Raw genomic sequence first — 12,640 nt, forward strand, 5'->3', positions numbered from 1 at the left:
GGCCTGCCCTTCCTTGGGGCGCCTGCCCGGCCCACACCCTGGCAAGGATGAGCAGACACCAGCAGCAGCGCCGCCTTAAGATTGGCACAGGAGAACAGGAAGGGCCCCAAAGCAGCACTCCACACATGCCCAGAGGCACCCTTGCAGAGGGCCCGCCAAGGGCAAAGGAGGAGACTCTGCGTCCTTCGGGGCAAGCCCCGGCGGCCTCCGTATTTCTCAGGCGAACAGTGATGTAATTTTCACGAGGCGGCTGCGTCACAGCACAGCCTATGGCGTCACGGTATAACGGTTTCGAATCATGTGACATGGGCCAGTCGGGCCACGCCCAAGAGACGCGGGTAGCGGGGGAGGCGGCGCAAGCCGAGTGGCGTGGACATGCGCATTAGAGCGGACAGGCTGCCCGCCTTTCCCCTCTCTTCGCCGCCAAGCCCCCAGCGAGGACTCGGGGAAAGGTCACGTGCCAGGGGTGTCCCTGGCGGGGGGCGGGTCGAGTTCGTGACGTGCCTGCGCAGCAGCCCGATCGTGGTTTCATTTCCCCGCCCCTCCCCCGGCACGTGGCCTTCTCCCGCTCCTCCTTCCCAGTCTGTGTCACGTGACCGGGAGGAGGGCGGCCATCTTGGTTACAAACACAAACAAGCGGCGAGAGGAGGAAGGAGCGAGAGACGGCGGAGCCGTAGACGCCGCTGCGGCCTCCCCCTCTTCCCCCTCCCGCGCCCCCTCTCCTCCTCCCCGCCCGGAGCAGCGGGTAAGAGACGCCCCCGTTCCCTCCCTCGGGCGCCGTGGAAACAGGGGAGCCCTTTCCGCGGGCTCCGCCCCCTCCGTCGCCATGGTGACGGGGCCCCCTTGTGCACCCCCCACCACGTCGGGGCCCCAAAGCGGGAGACGCCGTGGGGCCCCTCCCCTCGGCTGTGGCGCTGCATGCCCCGCCCCGCTGCAGGGGCAGCCATGGCAACGGGTTCCCTCCGCCGCCGCCCCCCGCCGGCTTCCCTCCCTGGCCCGGCTCCCCCCCGCATTTGTTTACTGGGCCTCGCTCGGAGGGGGGGCCGCAGAGGAGCCCCGTCTGGCTGCGCGGCCCCTCGCCCGGTGTGGCGTCTGCAGGGGCCTTCGCCGCCAGCGGAGCGTGCGCGGGGTTGCAGCCTGCCGGCGGCGGCGAAAAAAGACTGCTGGGGAACGTGCCGACGGGGTTGGGGGCCTGGAGCGGGGTCGCCTTGCTGCTCCTGGGGAGACGGAGGCCCAGAGGAGGGGGCGGCTGCTGCTGATTCTGTGTGTGGAGGGATGGGAGGTCGACGGGCTCCGCTGCCCTCCCTGCCCTCCTCAAGGGCCTGTGCTTTTAGCCCTGAGCCTCTCCCCATCCCCCACCGCGGCATGCTTGCAAGGTCCACCTAAGGGGTGCACCATTGCTGTCTCCCAAGGCCTCCTCCCTTAGGCAGGTTAAGGAGAGGCTCGCTGCTGGTCTGGGGCAGTTCTGCGGTTCCAGATGTGGCTTTGGCCAGACCTGGTAGGGCTCTCCGCTTTGGAAGTCCTGAGGTGGGGGCTTCCTGTGTGTAGACCTGTTCGAGGTGGGGGTATGTTGAGAAGGGAGGTTGCACTCATCCTACCAGTGTGTTGTCTTCTCTCCAGACTCTCCAGTGTTTTGCCTAGATTCCAACTTGGGTGCCAAGAAGCAAGGGATGCTCCCCTGCACTGCATGAGGCCCTGATTCCTTCATCTCTTCCTCCCTCTTGTTGACCCCTTCATTTTTTTCAGTGTGTTGCTGTTGGGTTAGTTCTTCCTTGCCTTTTCGTGGTCTTGGCCTAGAATGTGTGGATTTCAAGTTACACATGGAATTGTCTGTAGAATACATGGAGTAGTCTGGAGTAACCTCTGTTGCCTGGGGCTGCGTGGCTGGTTTTAGTTCCTGAAAATCTGATAGCATCCCTTGACAGGAAAAGGTGGTTGTCTGCACTAGAACGTTGACTTGTCCAAACATTCAGCTAAGCAGAGGCAAACTTTTGAAAGGCATTGAGGGGTTTCATGCTGGCTATCCAAGTTTTTTGACAGTGTGTGTTCTGTGTGTGCAGAAAGTGGCTGGGAGCACCTTACTTCCAGTGTTGGTATCCAGGATGTTGTGCATTGGACGTGCATGACCTACTAGTATTGGGAATGTGTGGTCTGTGCCAGTGTCTCTGGCCCTCAGGATCTCAGTGGTACCTTCCAGGTCTTATCCTCTACAAGTACTGTTATAGCATGTGAGTTTGGATCAAATAAAAATCATGTGTTGGTTCTGGTTGCTATTCAGAAGGCAATAGCCCCAATAAATATAGACATGTAGATCATATTGAAAATAGAATAATCATCTATACATGGTGATATGAGTAAATCATACAAGGCAAATTATAAATAAGATATAAAGTGTATCCAGCAACAAAGATATAAACATAAGAACATTCAATGAAACATTCAGTGAAAGAACTAAATATATAAACAGCAGCACACCGGTAATCACGCTGTTTCAAGTGTCTTTTTCAAGTATCAATGAAAGTTCATATATTCTTCCAAGGATATCACTAAAATCTTCAAAATTTCAATGCTGTAGAATGCATCTTTTTCATGGGAGACCACTGGTCTTCTGGTGTGATGTGACAATTCTTTTCAAAGGTTTCTGATAGACTATTCAGAAGGGACATGACAGAGTGGAGCATGCTGCACGTCCAGAAGAAGGCAGCTAAAATCGCCAGGGAAGACTGGGGGCAGGGGAGTGAGTTCAGAGCTTCTGGGTGGGGTGGGGAATGAACATCAAAAAAGGTTACAAAATATCATCTGGTGGAGATATTCATGACCAGGTCATTCAATCAGTGTGGTGGGGATCAGACAGCCTTGGCAATAAACCTGCAGAAGTCTATATAGATATAATAGAAGTCTACCATCTATTATATCTCACTTATATGGTCATCAGTAGTCTAAAAGGAAACAAACTTTTGCAGAACCTCTTCCTGTCTTAGAGGTACTGGCTATTGACCAGTCTTGTGTGTTAGGTTAATGGGGAATGCACTTTAACTAATTAATGTGTGATGATTAACCTGTGGAATTCATTGCTGCAGGATCTTGTAATGGCTACTAGCATAGGTGGATTTGGATACATTAATAGAGGTAGGAGGTCCATCAGGGCTTCTTGCCACAGTAGCTAAGAACAGAATCGCTCTTAACAGAAATGGCTTGTTTTTGACTACCAAGTATTGGGGCCAAACAGCGGGTTGTATGATTTTGTTGCTGGATCGTTGGAAATCTTGAATTGTCTCTTAAGTTGCAGAATTATACTAATTAGGGAATGAAGTTCTGAAACCCCATTTTCACTGGGACCGCAGCACACTGTTTCTGGTGTGGTAGAATGGCTTTGGGTTGTTGATTTCTAGAAGGTGGAACCATGAATGGATTGGAAGATGATGGGCAAGGTTGGGAAATTCCAGTTCAAAGTATTTGGAGCAGGTATACAGCTCTTGAGGCCTTGACCCTGTAGAGGGTTGGAGGGAAGATCAAAATTCTTCTGGGTTCAGCTTCAGATTTTACTTTAAAGAATGTGTGTATCCTGCCCTTCCATGTTTTTGGAAGATGAGAGCTTACATTCCTTGGAAATCTTAATCACAGCAAACAACTGCATAGTAATGACAAAACAATTGCCGCAGATAAAAAACTATTTTTTCATTGCAAATGTACCTCCATCTTATGGCGCAGCGGGGAAATAACTTGCCTAGGGAGCAAGAAGCAGCAGGTTCGAATTCCCGCTGGTATGTTTCCCAGACTATGGCAAGTTCCTATATCGGGCAGCAGTGATACAGGAAGATTATTATTATTACTTTTATATCCCGCTCTTCCTCCAAGGAGCCCAGAGCGGTGTACTACATACTTGAGTTTCTCTTTCACAACAACCCTGTGGAGTAGGTTAGGCTGAGAGAGAAGTGACTGGCTCAAAGTCACCCAGCTAGTTTCATGGCTGAATGGGGATTTGAACTCTGGTCTCCCCGGTTCTAGTCCAGCACTCTAACCACTACACCACGCTGGCATCATCTCATACTCCGCGGGAGATGGCAATGGTAAATCCCTCCTGTATTCTACCAAAGAAAACCACAGGGCTCTGTGGGCGCCAGCAGTTGACACTGAACCGACAGCACAACTTTACCTTTATGTGCAAAAATGTCACATGGGAGCTCTGTAGCCTGGGCCCTGTTAGAGAGGAGCGGCTTGTGGTGGTGGTGGGACACAAAGCAGGGCTGCCTCTGCTGATCAGTTGACGGGCAGGTCTGTATTTTGAGGAGATGGTCCTTCAGGGATCCAGGCCAGCACTTTGAATTGCCTGGAAATGAACTGATAGTCCGTGCCACTGATTTAAATGTGAAGAACTAGCAAACCAGAAGTTGCCGGTTCGAATCCCTGCTGTTAAGTTTTGCAAACTATGGGAAACACCTATATCAGGCAGCAGCAATATAGGAAGATGCTATAACCCCTGCTAACTGAGCAAAGAGGCACTTTTTAAAAGTGGTGATTCTCTTTATTTAGCAGGGGGAGAGCAACTGGCCCTATCCAACCCCAGCACAGCATCTCTCCAGTGGCTGTTGCTGGTGTCTTTCGTGGCATAATGTGCTGGACTAGGACCGGAGAGACCGGAGTTCAAATCCCCATTCAGCCATAATACTTGCTGCGTGACTCTGGGCCAGTCACTTCCCTCTCAGCCTAACCTACTTCACAGGGTTGTTGTGAGGTGAAACTTAAGTATGTAGTACTGGGCTCCTTGGAGGAAGAGCGGGATATAAAATGCAAATAATAATAAATAATGTTTCTTAGACTGTGAGCCCTTTGGGGACTGGCAGCCGTTTAATTAATTAATTTCTGTATGGAACTTTGGTTGAAAAGCAGTATATAAATACTCATCATATTCATAAGAAGCTGAAAGGCATCATCTCGTACTGTGCGGGAGGAGGCAATGGTAAACCCCTCCTGTATTCCGTCGACTGATCAGCCAAAAAGGGCAAGCTGTTTGCAACGAAGCATTAAGTACACCACAATGCAGAAGCACCATACAAGACAATAAAATCTAGGACAGACTGGTGTTGGGTGGAAAATGCTCCCATCTTTAGTAGCTTGTGTGCAGGGAGAATTGTCCCCTTCTAGAATTTCACTGGCTAACATCCAGACTAGCAAGTTGCCTGACAAGCAAATCAAGACTCCTGCTGCCACTCTTGACACCTGAGCAGGGCAAGGGGCGATTTTCATCAGTCTCCTCCTTCTCTTCCTCTGAAGCCAACCCTGCATCACTAAAATGTGTCCCCGTTGCAATATTAGGCAAGTTCAGCAATATGGCCACCTAATGGCACAGTGGGGAAGAGAGCAAGAGGTTGCTGGTTCAAATCCTCGCTGGTATGTTTCCCAGACTATAGGGAAACTCCTATATCAGGCAGCACGATACAGGAAGATGTTGAAAGGCATCAACTCATAACTGCGCAGGAGATGGCAATGGTCAACCCCTACTGTATTCTACCAAAGTCAACCACAGGGCTCTGTGGTCGCCAGGAGTCAACACCGACTTGACGGCATACTTTATTTTAACATGCTCCACAGCTTTGCTCTGATCAAGACTTTCGCAGCTGTATTTTGCACCCATTGAGATTTCTAAGCACGTATCTCAAAGGCAGCCCCATGTTGGGTGCATTACAGTAGTCCAATCCTGATGTCACTGAAGGCAAGCATGCCCATTGCCAGATTTACCTCCATCAGGAGCTGATGCATCAGCCTAAGCTGGACAAAAGCACTTCTGGCCACAGTCCTTGCCTGGGCATCCAGGACCGCTTCTAAACCATGCACCTGTTTTTCAAGGAATATGCAGCTCCATCCATGGGGGTGGCAGTCCTGTTGACGAAGAGCATTTCTGTCTTGTCTGCGGTAAGTTTCAATGTCTTTGCCACATGCATCCTAGTGCTAAACTTGGGCATCAATTCAGGGTCTTTGCGACCTCCCTGGAATCTGTGCTGGTGGCGGCGGTGCTGACTCCAGAACTCTGGATGGTTTCTCTCAATGGTTTCATGTAGATGTTAAATAGCATGGTGGAGAGGATACAACCCTACATAATGCCATAAGCCAGTGGCTATTACATTTAGCACAATCTCCCCAGCACTACCTTTTGGAATCACCATATAAAGGTGACTGTGGGCTCCATCCCTGCCCAATACTCCAGAAGGATACAAAGGTCCATGGCAGTTCACACCCTAATTTGTGTGTGGAATGAATTTTGTTCTGAACGGCAATATCAAGGCCGTGTGCACGCACATGCATTCAGAATGGGGCCTTCCTGATTCAGCCTGAGTGGGATCTAAAATGAACTGAGTGGACTTAAAAAAAACTTGTGTGTGTGCAGGACTTAGAGGGAACATTGTTCCATGGTACTGAAAGCTCCAGAGATGTCGAGTGGAACCAACAGGGACACACTCCCCCTGTCCAGGTCCCAGTGTAGGTTATATAAAATGATGACGAAGGCTGTTCCAGTCCCAAAACTGATCGGGAAACAGATTGAAATGGGTCTAGAGAATCGCCTTCATCTGGAACCACCTGGAGTTGAGTCACCACCACCACACTTGAGCTCGTTGCTCCAAAAAGGAGATTAAGCATCAGAAATCAGTACAGTGGGGATCTAGTGGAAGTCCCCACCCACCCCAAAAAGTCTTACCACAACTGATTCTAAGCTCGCTAGTACTGCTCATCCTGGCGGGATTATTAATAACTACCCATTTGGTCAGCCCGCCTTTGACTGCTTTGATCGGCCAGGATGGGCAAAGGTTGAGCAGATGGGTGGTCAGTCTTGCACGTCCAAGAGTTCTGGCTGCATCCTTAGGTTGTGCACATCAAAAGAGATTCATAGCATCCAGCAGCCTTAAAATCAACGAGTCCAGTTTGGGATAGACACAAGTGCTTTCCATCTGCCAAGCATCTTGCGAATTGGCCACACTGGGCCACCAAGGGATTTTCCACTCAGTGCTGAGGACTGAGATGTAAAAGGTCCCATACCACTTGGAACATCTCCACAGGCTAACTGTGCAGACACAGCGGTGGCAGAAAAGTATCCTCCACTAAAATGGGCTCTAGCTATTGCTCAGTTGGACTAGCTAAGTTTCTTCCTCCACTGTTGTGTCATCACTTGCAACTCCCTGGAAAATAGGGCAGCCGGCTGACCTCTTGCGTGTTGGAGAAGGTGCTCCAGAGCCATGGTATCGGCTGCCTGGGCCCCTTCCAGAGGTTGGCCAGGCCTGGACCCAAACTGCCATTTTTAGGTGTCTGGGAGAGCAAGCACCTGGAATCCTTTCCTTTGGGAGGTGGGGATTTTCTGGCTTCCTTCCTTCTGTAGCAGTCTGTATGTTTGCAAGCCAACCTCTTCATTAGTTAAACCCGTAAAAGATGTGAATTTAGACATTGAAGCAGAATGTTGCCAGTATGAGCACTATATGCATTCTTGTTTCATGGCAGTTGCTGTGCAGGTAACACTGTGGAAGGTCAGCACTGCATCTTGTGCACAGAGGTTTTGTGCAGCTGTGTTAACCTTGAGTCTGAATTTGCAACCAAGGGTGTGCTTTCTCTACGGCCCCTCGTTTACACCCCTTTGCGGCAGAGACTGGTCGGTGGGCGAGCTGTGGTGGAACTGCTATGAAAGGGATTAGAACTGGACCGCAACGAAGGAAACATTGTTAACTGACCTGCTTTATTTCAAACCATGGGTTGTTGCATCCTGTAGCGGTAGTATTCAAGACTCCCACACTACCCAGAAGAAAGCCCTGTCTCTGCTGGCCATTAATGTTATCTGAGCACACCAGTGCTCTACAAGCTTCAACCGGGTTTTGGGCTGCTTCGCTGTCATGGTGATCCACAAGGGATTCTGGGAGCTGTAGTTCTGTTCCGTCCTCAACTTCATTCTTGCACAATAACATTTAGTTATGCTGGGCCGAAATAAACCAATACATACATACATACAATAACATTTAGTCCCAGCCTGCGCTTCCAAAATATTTCCAAGTACTAGGTGTTGGATTTAAACTTTTAGATGAGCATGGGGTTGTGAATTTTCCACCCACACCCAGTGTCTGCAGACCAAGAGCAGTTTCATTCGTCTGGTGCATAAGTGACAGTGCTAAGTGATGTGTGAGTAGCAGAATATTGTCTAGTGGTTTAAAAAGTTGAGATGTATAGTTGGTGATCTTTAATTGGATCAGTGCCTAGTATAATTCTTAAGTGCTCACGAAAATGGATTATTTTAAACATTAAGAATATTTGAAATCATTGTTTTCTTTCAATCAGGGCTTGACAAATCCCAGGTGCCAGGGAGTCATGACATTAGAATTTTTTTTGCATTTTAAATTTTATTGGATTTTACAATAGCTTTTACATTCAAATTGCATTCATTTATCTAATTTCTACACATAAGTGAATATTGACTTCCTGCTTGCCTGTCTGCGCGGTTCACAATAACTATACATATAAACCAGGCCTGCTCAACTTTGGCCCTCCTGCAGATGTTGGCCTACAACTTCGATAATCCCTGGCTATTGGCCACTGTGGCTGGGGATTATGGGAGTTGTGGTCCAAAAACAGCTGGGGGGCCTAAGTTGAGCAGGCCTGATATAAACCATTGCTATAATAATTCAAAACATACATACTCCACAATACTACTCGGATTTTACCCTGCAAAAATGGTTCCCAATCTGCTTTAAAACATTCCAATTTTTCATCTCTTATAAGTATAACAAGCCGACCCCGCACAGAGCATCTGTGCACTCTTTGGGGCCGGCTACCTCTCTCTCCTCCCACCTCAGTCTCCGGCCGGGCCGAGTGCGGCCGCCATCACGGCTGGGTCCGCTGCTACCTCGCATCCGGGCCTGCCGCCGCACCCGCGCCGGACCCACCGCCACTCTGGACCTGCTGCCTCATCTCGCCTCCGCGGCTGCCCGACCATAGCCCACTACTGCCGCCGCGGCCTGGCCCGCCACCGCCGCGCCAGGCCCACCGCCGCGCCTTCGCAGCCACCCAGCCGCCAATTCTCCTGGGTGCGCCTTAGCCAATCAGGCGCCCCGCAGCCCAGCCAATCAGCTGGGCTGCCGGGATGCACGTTTGAAAGGCACACCCAGGAGAATTATATATATATAGATTATAAACCGCCCTGAGCCTTTTGGAAGGGTGGTATCAAAGTTTTAATAATAAATAATCAGGGTGGATTTGATTTAAATCAAACTGATTTAAATCACGATTTAAATCACTAGCAGGGTGGATAAAAATCAAAAAATGATTTAAATAAAAAAATCTGATTTTTTTGATTTAAATTGGATTTTTTTGATTTAAATCGGATTTTTTTTATTTTTATCCACCCTGCTAGTGATTTAAATCGTGATTTAAATCAGTTTGATTTAAATCAAATCCACCCTGTAAATAATAAATAAATAAGTACTGTAAGCTTTGCCATCTCGGCATATTCCAAAATTTTTATCAACCAGTCTTCTTTTGAGGGTTTTTAAATGTTCTTCCATTTTTGCACATATACTATCCTGGCCGCTGTGGTTGCATACATTAAAAATGTTCAGTTTTTTCTGGAGAACTCTCTTTCAGTTATTCCCAGCAGGAAGGATTCTGGCCTCTTAAGAAATGTCACTTTAAAGATTTTCTTCAGCTCATTGTATATCATATCCCAAATGGCATTTGCCTTCCCGCATAACCACCACATATGGAAAAAAGTTCCTTCACATTGTCCACATTTCCAACATATACATCATCTTATAATAATTCTCTTTTAAAGTATAACATGCAGTAAACTTTAAATCAGTTTTCCATAATTTTTCCCAAGCAGCCATATCTATATTATGACCTACATCTTGAGCCTCCAAAAGCAACAACTTAGAAACTAGTCTTTCATTATTTTCACACAGCTCCTTCTCAAATCTCGACATTTGATCCACAAACCCAATGACATCTAGAAATTTTAATGGTGGGACCTAGACTAAGATATTCAGAAGCAGAGTTATTAAATGAAATTATTTGTGCCTGGCAGCCCCTTTTCTATTCAAAGTAAGTTACATATAAAGAGGATAAAGAGAAACTCATTTACTCCCCACTTTCTACAGTGTTTGTCACCAAGTCCAGTAATTTGGTCAAATGTCTGTTGTCTGGCAAAAAGATCCAAAGAAAATTTTTCGAGGCCTGCTTTAAATATTCATGCTCTATTAAAAATACAAACTAAGATGCAGTGTGTGTCGGGTGAGGGCTAGTGAGAAGGAAGTGAGAGACAGTTCTGTTGTTCAAATCACAGGTACGCTGGGCCAAATTTCAGTGGGAGATTTGTTACCCGATTCCTCAAAAGAGAGGGGTGTGTGTGTGTAAACTTTGAAAGCAGCACAAGGGAGGGTGGAAACTGGATTGGTACACTGACGAGTGATGGGGGTGAATGGGGGACTCTTTCTCACCTGTGTCATTTCCCCAATCAAAATTTTATTTATTTGAAATATTCTCATCCCACCTTTCCAGGCAAAAGATGTCTGAGTAAGGTAACAAAAAATACTACAATAAAAACAAAAGTCTGTAAAAATAACCCTATGATAAAACTCAAGAAAAATGCAGGGGATAAAACCAGCTCCAAAAAGGCCATGAATAATCTGCTGCATGCTAAAAGCCTGAGGAATAAAAATCTCTCACCTGGTGCTGCCAGGCCATTAGAGAAGGCTGCAAGGGAATTTTGGGGGGCTGCCAGGAGAGCCCCTTCTTGCATCCCAGCCACATGCACCTTGGATGGTGTTGGGGTGTGGAGTGGGGGAAGCCTCTCCAGCAGATTAAGAATGTAAGAACAGCCCTGCTGGATCAGGCCCAAGGAGGCCCATCCAGTCCAGCATCCTGTTTCACACAGTGGCCGAAAAGATGCCACTGGAAGCTTACCGGCAGGAGTTGAGCGCATGCCCTCCCTCCTGCTATTACTCCCCTGCAACTGGTACTTGGAGGCATCCTGCCTCTGGAGGTGACCTATAGCCCTCCGACTAGTAGCCCTTGATAGACCTCTTCTCTATGAAGTTATCCAAACCCCTCTTAAAGCTATCCAGGTTGTTGGCTGTCATCACATCTTGTGGCCAAGAATTCTACAAGTTGATTTCATACTTGAGGTTTACACGGGGACAGACAGTCCTTCAGGTTCCTGGGTCCCCAGCTGAGGGGGACTTTGGTTTGGGCCTGGAAATGGGTCAGCAGCCAGTAGCTGCAATAAGGGAGCATCATGGCCAGCAGACTGGCTGCAGCCTTCTGGACTAGCAGCTCTTTCCCAACCTCTTCCAAGGCTGTAGCCCTGCGTCGATTGCATTGCGATCATCCAAGCAGGATGCAGCTAAGGAACACATGCTGTTGGGCAAATGCTGTCATGGCCATCTCTTGGGTGTTCAGACCCAATGTTGAGTGCATGACAACTCCCAGGCGGCAAGCCTGTGATTTTGGGGATGTGTGTGTGCACTATCCCATCCAGCACAGGCTGGCCTCCTAGCCACAGACCGGCAACTGTGCTGACCAAGAGCACCTGGCAAGACCGCGTCCTAGTCACTTGCCTTTTCTTCCTCCCCCATATTTGCATTCACACCTTCTTGAAAGCTGCTTCTTTTAGTTGTTCTTGGTGGGGGGCGCGGGACAGGCACAAGAGCAGTGCCTTCTCTCATTCCTGTCCCTTAGTGGGACTAATAGCAGCTCTGGGAAGGGGTTGACTTTGATCAGGAAAGGGTAAACACCCTTGATCCCAGTGCCAGAGCGCGCACACACACACCATTGCTGGCTTTGACCCTGTGCTCTCCTGCCTAATTCATAGTTTGCTCTTCTCGCCTCTGACTTGAAGGTTGCCATTCATGAACTTCCCTGGACAACTGAGGTCTGAATTCATGGACATTCAAGTGGTTAGTTGTCTCTATGGTGACCTATATTCAGAGATGTGGATTTTCCGGGAATAATCTCTCATGCAGATTTCCTCCTCATTTGTATAGAACTCTAAAAAAAGAAACAAACAAATAAATAAATATCTACTATACACATTTTCCTGATGCCCTAAATAGATTGTCACTTGATTTGGCATGTTATTTGACCGTTTATACAGTTAAAAAAACCGACCACTACCATATTAATTTCCCACACTGTATCTCTAAAGCTTTTCAAGTAACTGAATTGAAATATTCAAGGTGGGTGGGAATCAATAGATATTTTATGTGTTTTAGCTTTTATACTGAAAGAAAGTCAAATCTTTGTGGGAAGATTTTTTTTCAGTTGGAATACTCAATGTATCAATAAAACATATGTACCCTCTCACACATTACTTAGGGATAATCACTTGAAAAAACTTTAATTACAACTTTGAAATAGCTGAAAAGTAAAGTTGTGCCGCCGAGTTGGTGTTGACTCCTTGCGACCACAGAGCCCTGTGGTTGTCTTTGGTAGAATACAGGAGGGGTTGACCATTGCCATCTCCTGCGCAGTTATGAGTTGATGCCTTTCTACATCTTCCTGTATCGCTGCTGCCTGATATAGGAGTTTCCCTATAGTCTGGGAAACATACCAGCGAGGATTTGAACCAGCAACCTCTTGCTCTCTTCCCCACTGTGCCATTAGGTGGCCATAT

The 12,640-nt window shown here is 47.9% G+C and overlaps 1 protein-coding gene across 6 annotated transcripts in view; it reads left to right on the forward strand.

Annotated features, from left to right (window-relative positions):
- The first annotated feature begins 602 nt into the window (after nt 1-602).
- GIGYF1 (GRB10 interacting GYF protein 1) overlaps nt 603-12,640 on the forward strand; it is a 44,086-nt gene continuing 32,048 nt past the window's right edge. For 5 of the 6 annotated variants that reach the window (XM_053262545.1, XM_053262551.1, XM_053262549.1 and 2 more), the window contains exon 1: nt 603-745. The gene's annotated coding sequence lies outside the window, so the exon portion shown is untranslated. Of the gene's footprint in view, nt 746-1,577; nt 1,761-12,640 lie in introns of those variants that run through there. The other variant, XM_053262546.1, reaches the window with a different exon arrangement.

This window comes from Hemicordylus capensis, chromosome 6 (assembly GCF_027244095.1).
Source record: "Hemicordylus capensis ecotype Gifberg chromosome 6, rHemCap1.1.pri, whole genome shotgun sequence".
NCBI classification, from domain to species: Eukaryota; Metazoa; Chordata; class Lepidosauria; order Squamata; family Cordylidae; genus Hemicordylus; species Hemicordylus capensis.